Consider the following 14092-nt stretch of genomic DNA (forward strand, 5'->3'; position numbering starts at 1 on the left):
GTTTCACTATACTATTATCAGTACTATACTTGTACTCTCCTCATGTGAACGGTATCACGCCATTTTTGGTAGACTAGCGAGTAGGGTCTACTCTCCTCGCTACTCTACTCTCCTCAAAACTCTACCCGTGTAAACAAGTCTTTAAATCTACTGAAGTAACAGTAACCTACAATAATTAATGAAAAATGTATAAAATCATTTACCCACCTAATAGTATTTGTAGAATTTAAGACAGTCCAGTGCCTTATAAATAATTTCAATATGAATATTTTTTCTTTTAATTCTCCTTTGATACCACTCCATTTTAGATTTTGGAAAACTTATTTCATTGTGTTGATAGCCCATATTTATTGAAGGAATCCAATCTGGATTGTTATTATGGATTAAGTCTGCTGGTTTTCCTATAAGATTAAATTGTTAACATCTTCAAAAATCGTTACTGTTGTAATTGTAACTTACCAGATATAAAATAATTGCAGCAGACAGGAGAATTTTCATTTCGCTAGTAAAACCTTTACATTGTATTGCATTTAACCATTGTTGTCTTTCAGATGATACCTTATTTAGTTCAGTTTAACAGTGAACTTTATCTTGACTTTATCCCGATAACTTTGCATTTCACACTTCAAAACACAACACCAATGAAGCATATTTTCTTTCTAAATTAATACTTCCAGAGAAAATGTTAAATTAATCTTTGTACAACACAAAATTACAAAGAAATACAACTAAAATTATCTAAAACACATTAAGAACAGATAGAATAACATTTATCTTTTACTCCCAGTAGCCATATTGATTTAATTTTGACAGCATGTTGGAACGGCCTATAGTGTTGCAAAAAAAATGAATTTGGGATAAACAAATTAAATAACTTTTAAACTATTTGACCAATTGCTTTGAAATTTAAAATATAATTTAAGCACCAGAAGTCTCAGCAATTCGTGTAACAATAAGGTTCTAAGTTAATTTTTACATAAGTTATGAATATTTATAAAAACTCAAAATTTATGACTTATTTTGCAATTTTCTAAGCAACCAATAAGGATAGACATATTCAGTGAACGCCATATTGAAATTTTTTAGACGATTTATAAGTTTCTTACTCTCAAATTTGTTTAAAATGCTTAACTTCTTGGTTATAGACGAAAAAAGCGAACATTTACCGTTTTTTGATCTTCAATTTGTTTATAACTATGTATATCATCAAAATCGGCTGCAGGAAACATATAGGTTATTAATATAGATGTCCACACTACTCAAAAAATTTGGTTTCGGCCTGGAGGGGGATGTGTCACGAGAAAAGTCTTATTTCTCTGGACTAATTACAAAATGCCATGGTTCACTATCTTGTGAAAATAAACATGATTTGCCTTCAAAAGCTATCCTATATAAAAAAAATAATAGGACATCATACCTAATTTTATTTATTTATCAACATTGGCCATTTGCTTTTGGCCACTGTCGTTATTGACCGGTTATTGATGAAAACTCTAATTTTAGGTTATTTTTTTTTACAATATTGGCCAATAGCTAATGTTATTGTCGTTAATGGCCGGGCATTGTCGTTAATATCCAGGGGAAATGGACATTCACGACAATTCCCGACCTTTAACGTCAATGGCCAATTTACATCATTGTCCGTAACATATACACATCGACGTATGTTTCACTTTATGTTTTTACTTAATTTGTTTGAAAATGAATCGTGACGCATGGGCAAAGCTAAAATTGAACAAGTATATAAACAGTTTTTTGCCCATACTGTAAATTTGAAGATTTTCAGTTGAGAGGTTTTGAAGTTGAGGTATAAGAACAATTAAGGCTGGGATAGACATATAAATACGAGATGCGAATAAGAGCCTAAGAGTATCGAGTATCGGTACCAATAGCAATTATTATATTTGTACCGTTTATATAATATTATATTTTATTGTTTGTTCGTTTATTTTCCTGATTGTTATTGCCCTTTGTTCATTTTTCTGACTGCTATTTACAACAATAGCTGACATCATCATCTTACAGTTTGACCTTTTAATGTGTACGTGCTGAGAATAATGTCTTCATACAAAACATACCTTAAGACGCCTACAGTGATTTAAAAAATTCATTCATTATTTTAACAAAAAAAATCTATCAATATTGTAGGTATACCGATCAGCAATCCTCGACAATTTTTCGTAATTTCGCTCCAAGGCGGATTTCGTGAGGTCTTCCAAAAACGGTTGTTTTGATGCCCAAATAGATCGATGCTTTTCGTGATGTTGTACCTATTGCAAAATCATATTCTGATTTACTGTTGTTTGTTTTTAATAAATATACGTAACTGTAACTACGTTTTGAAATTGAAATCAAGAAAGGGGTACAGCAGGGTTATATCATGTCTCTTATACTCTTTAACATATCGTCCCTGCTATTTCCAACTATCGAATGTGAAAACAAAAGTGTAGCTAATAAAAAAATGAAAAAAATGGCGTATCAGTAAAGTCTATACACCGAGTAAAAGCAAAGTTGTAGCTCATGAAAAATACGTTCTTATTCGTCTAATTTCAAATCGAATATTTCAACGTGAAATCACCGAAAAATTAAGCAATTTTCTGGAAAAACTTATTAAAATTTTTTAAGGTGTTTGAAAAAATCTTTATTTTTAAGTTTTACAAAAGTTTTTAGCATCAAAATAAACGAGTTACACTGAAAAAAAAGTTGGCCCCTTTTTTTTGGTAACAAAAATCGTGAAAATATCCCTCTAATTAGTACCCTAAGTAAAATTAATCGTTACCGCTTTACCATTTACTTTAAATTTATGTGTATTGTTTATATGATCTGCAAGTTTGACTGGTTTGAAGTGCTTATTTTTGAAGAAATTTAGTTTTATAGTAAACAATTTTTTTTCTTAAATTTTGTAAAAATTTCGTTTTTTCAAAATACAGTGGAACCCCGATAAGTCGGCCCCCGATAACCCGGAAGTCCGGCTAACCCGGACCGATTTTCATCAGATAAACATTTTGATTTTCAATATTTTGTATTTTTCAATTTAATTGTGGCTTATTTCCAATCAAAATAGTTAATTATCAGACAATCCTTTCAACAATAAAAGTGTATGTAATATAATATTTGAGAGATAATGTGTCTAGATTCTCTGTGTCGTGTACTTATGTGTGTAATTTGAACACGAGATTAAAAATTACTCATAGTACACGCCGCAGAAACAACAGCCAGCTGTCTGTAGTATCTATTCCTTTTTATTTCAAACTGTCAGCATTGTTTAGGAAAGACTATTTAAAAAATTCTTTTATAAACAATGGTCTTTAGTATTGTGTGTCTTGCATTGTTTGGGTTTGGTGTTTTTTTTAGAATTGTAGTGAGTAGGTAATATGTACTGTGCATATTTATAAAAATATTTCATGTTATTTCAATTCTAACGGAGTTTATCTGTAAGTATACCGTATTTTATTAATTTTTACCATATTCTCCGGCTATCTCGGATTTTCGATAACCCGGATCGGTCGTGGTCCCGATTAATCCGAGTTATCGAGGTTCCACTGTAACTTAAAAAGTATTAGTGATACAAAAAATCTCAAAGAGTAAAAAAATGTGGGTTTTGCTGTTATACATATGCTAGTTATGCAACGGCCGTTTCAATTAAAAATAAATCAATAAAACATGACATAATATTTACAAAAGCAGACAAAGGTAACACTACTATTGCTATAGATAAAACAGACTATAATAATAAAACAATAGAATTTTTAAATAACCAAAACAGTATAACACTAAACAAATACCCCACAGAAAAATACGGAAAACAAATTAAACTAGCCATTGAAAATTCAAAATCAATATTAAATCGAACAGAACAGAAATACCTTAATATTATGAACCCACAACCTCCTAAATTATACTCTTTTATTAAACTACACAAACCTGACCACCCAATAAGACCTGTAGTTTCTTTTTATACAGCTCCGTCATATAAACTTTCAAAAAAAACAGTCAGATATTATTACAGAATACACTAAATTTTCACCTAAATTCACCGTAAAAAATACACTAGAACTAGTTGATAAAATACAACATTTTCAATTGCCCACCAACTCCAGACTCCAGACTAATTTCATTTGACGTAAAAAATCTTTTTCCTAGTGTTCCTCCAACAGAAACTTTTGTTTTAGTTAAAAATCTTTTAGACCATAATAGTACAAATCCGATCATTGCATCTGAAATTTTACACCTTCTTGAAATTTGCATAAATCAAGACTATTTTGAATTCAATAATCAAATATACACAAACAACAGTGCAGGACTTATTATGGGTAATCCTCTAAGCTCATTGCTATCAGATATATTCATGAACCAGCTTGAAACAACAATTTCTAAACATCCCGTATTTAAACAGTTCTTATATTGGTGGAGATACGTGGATGATATACTAGTATGCTTTACAGGAACTAACAGGCAACTTGACCAATTTCTTTCATACATTAATTCACTTCATAGTAATATTGAGTTTACAATAGAAACAGAACAGAATAAGTCCATAAACTTTCTAGATGTAACAATTACCAGACTACACAACAAACATGAGTTCTCCGTATATCATAAACCTACCCATACTGATACAACTATACACAATTCATCATCCCATCCTACCAGTGGCGGATATAGGAAAATATTTTGGGGGGGCCCAATAACCGGGGAATCCGGGGGGGGGGTATGGAATAAGCAGAGGGGGGTTCGGGTATACTCCCACGAAAAAAAATTTAAAGAATTGGTATATTTTTATTTTAATTTAATATTTTAAGTTTACAACTTTATTACAACTTTTATATTTTAAGTTTACAACACAAAATCAAGGTTTCTTGGTACACTCGCAAACTTGTCAAGAACTTCTTCATTGCTTATTGCAAAGTCTCTGTGGATTGAAAGCAACGCTAGCCCATTAAGCCTATTTTCCGAAGTGCTATTTCTCAAGTATGTTTCTAGCAAGGATGATCCTACACAACACAAATTAGCAGCCTACCATAGCATGATACATAGACTGACAGAAATTCCCATGTCAAAAAATAACTTCGAGATTGAAATGAACATCATTAAACAAACAGCAGTAAACAATGGCTATAACGAACAAACAATTAACAAAATTTTAAACCAAAAACTCCATAAGAAAGCCCTGAAATTAGTTTATCCACCACCACAGAAAGAACCCAGTACCTTCTGCTCTATCACATATACTGGCAAGATAACAACAAAAATATCCAGATACATAAAAAAGAAAGGAATAACACCAGCTTTCAGAACTAACAACAACTTAAGCAAATATTAAGAACAATAAAAGCCGAAAGAGAAAGCAACTACAGAGTGGTGTGTACAAACTAACTTGTGGTGACTGTCCGAAAACGTACATCGGTCAAACTGGCAGAACTTTTCACAAACGGATAGCAGAACACAAAAGGGCATTCAACAATAGAAAAACAGACACTTCTACATACGCACTTCACCTTCTAGATCATAATCATTCTTTTAATGAACAGTTTCAAATTCTGCATATTCAAAATAAAGGCCTTAAGCTATCTTTATTAGAATCTATGGAAATTAATAAATTGAAAAATAAAGATATAATTCTGAATGACCAACTCGAGACAGTCCCCACTCCTCAACCTCTTCAGTTAAAGACTTTAAAAAGGCAAACACGTAGTAAACGAAATCACTTGAGAAAGGCACTCTGCTGAAACAGCTGTAGTCACATAGTTGTAATAAATTTTGTGGAAGTATAGAAAACAAACGTTTTCAGTGTTGTTAGTTGTTTCGATTTTATGTTTTGAAGGGCATATGGCATATAGACTATAGACATCTGTTGCAGGCTTGTATCCTATTGTTTATTTCTTGTGATCCGTTATTGTCTTTAGTTATTGTTGTTCCAAGATACTTAAATTCTCTAACGCGCTCAAAGTTAAAGTCATCGCATCGATGATAAACTCACGCAAAACTCACAAACCTTATAAATGCAGTATCCATGTTACAAAAACCAATAAATCAATCATGATTCCCAAACCAGAGAAACCAGTAAATAAAGTAGAATCGTACAGACCAACAGACCAATATCGTTGCTACCAATTATCTAGATCCAAATTATTTGAGCAGATATTGTTAATAAAAATACAACCCATACTGGACCACAAAGAAATTATTTCTTCCTATCAATTTGGATCCTGTAATCAACACTTAACAATAACCCAAATACATAGCATAACATTTATATTATAGGGAGAGATCTCTGAAAGACAACATATATTATAAATGTTCAGCTATTTTCCTAGACATTTCAACATAATTTTCTAAATAACACTCTCGACCATTCTTCATGCATCGCCCTGTATGCACCGAGTCTTTGAACTTTTATCGAAGTGTTATTAGTGCCAATAAATTATAGAGATAAATAATGGATCGCTTACTACTAGAAGGAGAAAGTTTTGTAACTGAATTGAAACTATTTTTAGATCAATTAAGAAGAATATCTAGTCCTTGAAAATATTTTAATTTGGTTGGACAATTTTATAAATTGCTAAGGAATGTATTAAGTAATAATGAACAGCTTATTGAAAAACATCAGAAGAACAAAAACATCTATTCTATGTACATGCATAATGTCCTATCTGATATTTTTCTCATTTTTCGTTTGTCGCGACATTGGAACCTAACCACTAAAATACATTATTGCAATATAGTAATAAATAATAAATCATTTAATTTGGCGCTAATTTTAACTCTTTCATTAGGTCCTAAGTGCCGAGCAACAAGCATTCGGTCCTAACTGCCATGAAAAAAAGTCTATGTCATGTAGAAAATTGCAAAGCCAGACCGCAAACTAAAATAGTTTTTACTCTCTCCTGAAAAGTTATCCAAAATCATATAGGACATTCTTCAGGTACACAGTCGCTGTGAATTGTTCTTTAGCTTTAGCAGTATCAGTTTTCGGTATTCGAATAAATGTTGATATTAGCCATTGTTTAGATAATATTTGCCCGTCTACTTTATAAATGGTTGTAAAGTTGGTCTATGTAATCCAGCAACAATTAGCTTTATCAATTCTGCAGGTAGTTCGCCGGACCCTACAGCTTTTACCCCTTTATTTTTTTATTTAGGGCCATCTAAGAATATTTTTCATATTTTTTGTTCTTTATTTATATTTGCTTCGCTTTATTAATTGGTTTGAAAATTCTCTTGTCGCAGATAAAATAGCCTAACTGAATTTTGTCCCGCTGGTGCTGTTCATCTGTGTTACCATTAGCTTTAAAATATACGTAGAACAACGAATGAGTTCAGTTCAATTTATGGGCCCCATACTCATGGGGGCCACGGCCCTCCCCCCTAGCTTTTCGGCTGCTTTAAACTATATATGGTTATCCAAATTATACAAAATAATGTGCAACATTTTCACGTCTGCCTCCCCCCTGAAAATTTTTATATGGGCGTGGGTCTTTTAGAACCTATACTAAATTTACATTCAAGATGCAGTAAAAATAAACAAACCAAGACATGTTAAATGCTACTAGGAGCACTCCCGAATCATAATTTACAATGTATAAACTTTGGAAATCATGATTTGGGATTTACAATGTATATGTTACCGGCCAAACCCGATTTCAGGACAAACTAGTTTGGCCAAACTAGTTTGTCCTAAGCGCGTTAGGATAAACTACACTTGAGAGCAAAATAATCGACTCACTTGCTGAATAATTGTACACGTGGAATAATTTCCTAAACCTGTTGTCCGATTTGAGTGATTTTTTTAGCATGTTATAGCCTTATTATTTAAGAAAATCGATGTAATATTATGGTTGCTATACAGGTAAAGGTCATTTTATACCAGGTGTAACAATCATACTGTGGTTTTTCTTAAAGTTCGGAACACTCTGTGGAGTATTCTAGCATATAAAAAAAGAATGTGTGTGCACTTTGTACGCACGTAAGAAGTTATACTTCTATTATATGATTTAAACGAAATTAATATACTTTTTATTTGTATTTTATTTAAATATTAAACTAATTTATACTTACTATTTCTCAAACATTTTTATTAAAACAGTGCCAAAAATTAAAATAATACAAGAATAAAACACACAGAAACACATTAAAAATGCCACAAATGATTTCTGAACATTAATTGTCGGAAATTTTCAACGAAAACTTTTCGTTTATAAATTTGCAAAAGTCTGTGTGTTATTGCGTTGCCGCTCCTGCAATACTTAGAGCATGTGTATCGATGGATTCTTATGTAGTTTTGCCTTCTGAATCCAAATCTGACAACGGCATTTCGATATCTCTAACCGTCTTCGAGATAATCGACCTCAAAATCTAAAATGTGACGTCACAATCCGGTTATCTCCTACAGACGCACTAAACGTCAGCTCAAATGGTTGATTAGGAAGTAGGCTACTTTTTTTTAAATCTCGATTTGCCAAGCATAGGATATTTACATTTGAGTTTAACACTTCGTGAATGTAAAACTAAATTTTAAATTAAGTATTAATAAAACATCAATGACATTTGATAGTGAATTTAATTATTATACATATAAAATAAATAAGATGTTTAAAAATACAATTTGAGTATAAATATTTTAAAAGCAATAATTTATTAACAGTTTTAAAAAGGTTTATACCAGTATAAATACGGCCTCCCCTTTATGGTAAATGGACTGTTCCATTTGCTATAAAATTAAAATATTATGTATACCTAGTCGTTCCCTAAACTCGACACAACTGGATAGTGATTGTAGAAGGTAATTTTTTTGTTTTTTGAGAATTTTGCCGAAATTGGCAAAATTACTAATTATTTAGTAATAATTATTAACTATTTAGAAATTATTTTTTTGTCGAATTGGCAAAATTATTGACTAAAATCACTAGCCAGTATTGTATCTGTGTACATCCTTCTAATGGAAAAAAATATTTGAAGAATTTTCTCAAATTATGGATACCAAGAACATTTTCATTTATAACTCTTTTATTTTTAATTTGACAAATAAAAGTTATTCTTCATAAAAAGCTCTTCTTGTTCTAAGACCTAAGATTTATGATGCAACCGTGTCCCAAAAGTAGGGGAACGATCGAATATTTCGCGAACTAAACATCGGATGAAAAAACTGAAAAATACGTGTTCAATCATTTTCAAAAATCTATCCAATGACACCAAACACCAACTCCCACTACACCCCCTGGAGGTGGGGTGGGGGGTAACTTTAAAATCTTAAATAGCAACCCCCACTTTTTATTGCAGATTCGAATTCTTCATGAAAAATTAAGCAACATTTATTCGAAACATTTTTTAAAAATGCTGATAGATGGCGCTAATAAATCGTATTTTTCCAATTAAAGCGCCATCTACCAACAATTCTAAAAAATGTTTCGAATAAATGTTGCTTAGTTTTTCATGACAAATCCGAATCTGTAATAAAAGTGGGGGTTGCTATTTAATATTTTAAAGTTACCCCCCACTCCACCTCTACCCCCCACTCCACCTCCAGGGGGGTGGGTTGGAGGGTCATGTTTAGTGTTATTCGATAGGTTTTCGAAAGGTATTAAAAAAATTTGTTTGGTTTCTCATTTGGAAGTGTATTTCTCGAGATATTAGACCGTTTCTATAATTTACCTATGGTATCAGGATAAATGGTTTTTCCCAATTATAGCGCCATCTATCCACAGTTCGAAAAAATGTCTTGAATAAAAGTTGCTTACTTTTACGTAACGAATCCAAATCTGCAAGAAAATATAGGGGTTTCTATTTGAGATTTTAAAGTTACCCCCCACCCCACCTCCAGGGGGTGTAGTGGAGGTTGGTGTTTGGTGTCATTGGATAGATTTTTGAAAATGATTGAACACGTATTTTTCAGTTTTTCGATCCGATGTTCAGTTCGCGAAATATTCGACCGTTCCACTACTTTTGGGACACCTTGTATAAAATTTTATTAATTTTATACGAGGTATATAAAAAAATATGAATTTCGATCAAGAGTAAACTACCTGTATAGTTCATAACATTTAAATTAGAATGATAATTGCACATTAAAACATAATTATTAATTCTAAACTACTTTTCATAATAGAAATTTTGCATATTATGAATTAAAATACGTAAATATACAAAGTTTTCGTTATGACAATGCTCGCATTTTCAGCTTGTTTTAACTAAATACGTATTTTCTGCAAATAAAATTATATAATAAATATACTTACTATCATAAAATGTATAAAAAAAAATAAAAGTTTCCATTGGGATTCGAACCAGCTTTTATCAGTGTGGTTGGTATTGGGGTTCATTCGCCTTGAACGCTTCGCCACGGAGTCAATGAGTCATTATTTACGAAGATCGACTAACTAAACGGATTAAACTTTTGACATTTTGAATTAGGTAAATCAAATTATTTTGATTTTGAATTGAAATGATTTAGAATTGAAAAAATACAACAAAACATAGAGTAAGAAAACAATATATTAGGTGAATATTGATAGAATTTTTGATGGTAATCCAATTATGTAAATAAAAGTATTACATACTAATCATAGATACTATGTATTTTGGTAGGTTCAAATAGGTATAGGTACCTACCTATGGAATTTTTTATTAGGATACTGATACATTTAACAATTATTATCACGTACCTGTTGCTTTTAAAAACTATTTAAAAGTCACTACAGTTATAAAATTTTTTTGTTTCTGTCCTCACAACAATAAAACTAATATATTATACAACATTTGTTTACCTCCATATTGAACAATTATTTATTATTGACAGATCATTTCAACATCCAATCAGAGCCCGTATAACGACTAATACAATACCATACCGTCGGTGTGCGCATGCGCGCGGATCAACAATAAATTCACCCTCAATCTCAATCGCGCCTAAAGAAGTATACCTTCAAAAATATTTAAATTAAAATTCAATTGTAGGCTTAGGCTTTATTAACATTTTCTTTTTTGACTCATTTGCTTATGTTGGATAATAAAAAAGTTAGGTACGTTTAAGAAAAAAACACCCTATGATTGTTACACCCGGTATAAAATGACCTTTACCTGTCTAGCAATAATAATATTACATCGATTTTCTTAAATAATAAGGCTGCAACATACTAAAAGAAAAAGAATGTGGGTGTACTTTGTACGCACGTAAGAAGTTATACTTCTATTATAATATAATTTCAACGAAATAAATATACCTACTTAACAGTCACAATACAAAAAATTAACAATAATTACCAAAATTTAACCAAAACTTAACAATGCCAAATATTAAAAAAAAAGGAAAAAAGTATCGTCCGGGAGTTGAACCCGCAACCTCGCGAATTCTCAATCTCTGGTCCAATGCTCTACCAACAAGACCATCAAGGCACATACTATTAACGTGTCAGATATACATATTTACACATCACGGTGATAAGTGAAATATAAAAATAGATGTTTTATTATTTTACGCCCAAGGAAGACAAATCCAAAGACACAAAATTATAATAAAACACCTTTTAAACCACATTTTTCAAATTGCGCAAGTTGTATTATTAATATTAATGTTAATAAATGAAATATAAATATTTTGACGTTTCACAATTTGACAATATCATAACAAAATTTGATCTACTATTTTTAAAACACTTACCAGTGTAAGATTCTTTAGCTTTGAATAAGCGAGATCGTAGATCGTCCCGGTTGATTGTTGTTATCCACAGTTCTCTACGCCTTCGAGCTAAATAATAGGTTTTTTATCAGTAATTTTGCGGCACTCATACTAATAGTCACAGTTTGATGAGCTTTCACATTGGCATGCAACAATCATCTCTTCTATGTAAATAAGTCCAAAAATATAATATGAAAACTATTTAAAAAGGCAGTATAACCATTAACTAACTTTTTGTTTGTTGTTTCTCTTCCTACAAATTTTAAAACGCAACAACCATACACCATACATAGTGTGACCAACTCCAATTTAGTCGAATTCGGGACAAGACTGAAAAAACTACCTAAAATCCGGGACTTTTCAATGAAAATCGGGCCATTTTTTTAAAATACATATAAAACTTTAATATCATCATTTTATTGATTATTTAACATTTTTATGTTGACAAAATTTTTTTGATCAAGTATATTCAAATGGGAAATAAGCCACAATTTTACCTAAAAATGATTTTTTAACGTTTCGACGCCCAAGTCGGGTGTCGTTGTCAAAATACAAAATAATACTAAATAAACAAAAATGTTGTTGCTTAGTAAAAAATTCTTCTAATAATTTATTTAATCTTACTCATTTATATCGGCAATTCAGACACGTATTATACATTTTAAAGTAGACGACTTTAAAATGATATTACCAATATTGATGAGTTGCGTTCCTGGGACGACTTTATTAAAAGATAGTTCATTCGATTACATGAACTCAATCCCAACTCAAGAATATCCGCCACCAAAAATTATAGCATGTGATCTGTCTTTAAAAAGACAACCAAATGCAACGGTGGCACTGAAATTCTCGCGTTAGAGATTCCATAGTAAATCACGAGGGAAAACCAGGAAAAACCTCGTGATACTATCTCGACATCGTAAGTATTTGTGTTTACATTTAGTTTACTCTCAATACTTTTTTGATGGAATGGGTTGTAATGATAATTACATTTTTGATAGTTTTTGAGGTTTCGACTTCCAATCCGGAAATCGTTCTCAAAAAACGAAAAATTAGAAAATCAATTAATAGTGTTGGATTTTCATGTAAATTCAACCTTGGGTTAAAATATAATTATCATTATTTGATATTCATGTTTTTAAATCGTCTTTTCAGAAGACGATAATAATTAAAATACAGAAACCGGAAAAGTCCAGAGCTTGAGTTTTCGTAGAATTATAATAATATACGACGATATAAAATAATGCATGCATTTTGGATGTGGTATTAGTATAACAGTCTAGAAATTGTAGACTTTTTTTCGTCCCACCAATTCAATTTAATGTGAATTCTTAGAAGAATGATGTATTAAAAATTTCAAAATGGATTTTTACCGAAACGTTGAAAATTCGGATGGCCCGGAAGCCTTGTCCGGGACGCCGGGACACGACTTCGTAATTCGGGCCATGTCCCGGATTTTTCGGGCTAGTTAGTCACACTAAGTATACAGGGAATGTATGTATTCTAGTGACTTTTCTAGATTCTGCCTATGTGCTTCAATTTGATGTATAGTTAGTGTGACCAACTCCAATTTAGTCGAATTCGGGACACGACTGAAAAAAATACCTGAAATCCGGAACTTTTCAATAAAAATCGGGCCATTTTTTTTAATATAAAACTTTAATATTATTATAATAATTTTATTGTGTGCATCCATGATAGTAGTTATTGTTTTTGAATCGTCTTTTCAGAAGACAATAATTTTCTGATGTTTGGGATAAAGGGCTTTGGCCCTTCTGGGCCAAAAAAATCGGCTCTTTTTATTAGCACGTCAAAACATCAAAATATTATTGTTGTGAAATTCTGACTTAAGCCCTTTATCCCAAATTTAAAATATTGAAACGAAAAAAAAGTCCACAGTTTGAGTTTTCGTAGAACTATAATACCTCGATATAAAATGTATGCGTTTTGAATGTGGTATTAATACCTATTACATTCTAGAAATTGCCGACTTTTTTCATGGCACCAATTCAATTTGACGTAAATTTTTAGAAGAATACTGTATTCAAAATTTCAAAATAGAATTTTACCAAAACGTTGAAAATTCGGATGGCCCGGAAGCCTTGTCCGGGATGCCGTGACACGACTTCGTAATTCGGGCCATGTCCCGGATTTTTCGGACTAGTTGGTCACACTAACCATACATAACCAAACCACAGTCCCACAGCTGTGATACAGCTGCCATATTGGATAATTTTTGTCATGTCATTTGAACATCTAATCAGAACAAAGTTGTAATGCGACTGCGCCGGGATCAAAGGTTTTAATCCTATTCAAATTCACCCTCATATGCGCCTAAAGAAGTATAACTTCAAAAATCACTCGAATCGGACAACAGGTTTAGGAAATTCGAGACTACTAACGTGTACAATTCAGCAA

At 31.5% G+C, this 14092-nt stretch overlaps 1 protein-coding gene across 1 annotated transcript in view; it reads left to right on the forward strand.

Annotated features, from left to right (window-relative positions):
- Nucleotides 1-14092, forward strand: part of LOC114349462 (uncharacterized) — an 87684-nt gene that overhangs the window by 25083 nt on the left and 48509 nt on the right. The window lies entirely within an intron of this gene.

The sequence above is a fragment of the Diabrotica virgifera genome, chromosome 6 (assembly GCF_917563875.1).
Source record: "Diabrotica virgifera virgifera chromosome 6, PGI_DIABVI_V3a".
Taxonomy (NCBI): domain Eukaryota; kingdom Metazoa; phylum Arthropoda; class Insecta; order Coleoptera; family Chrysomelidae; genus Diabrotica; species Diabrotica virgifera.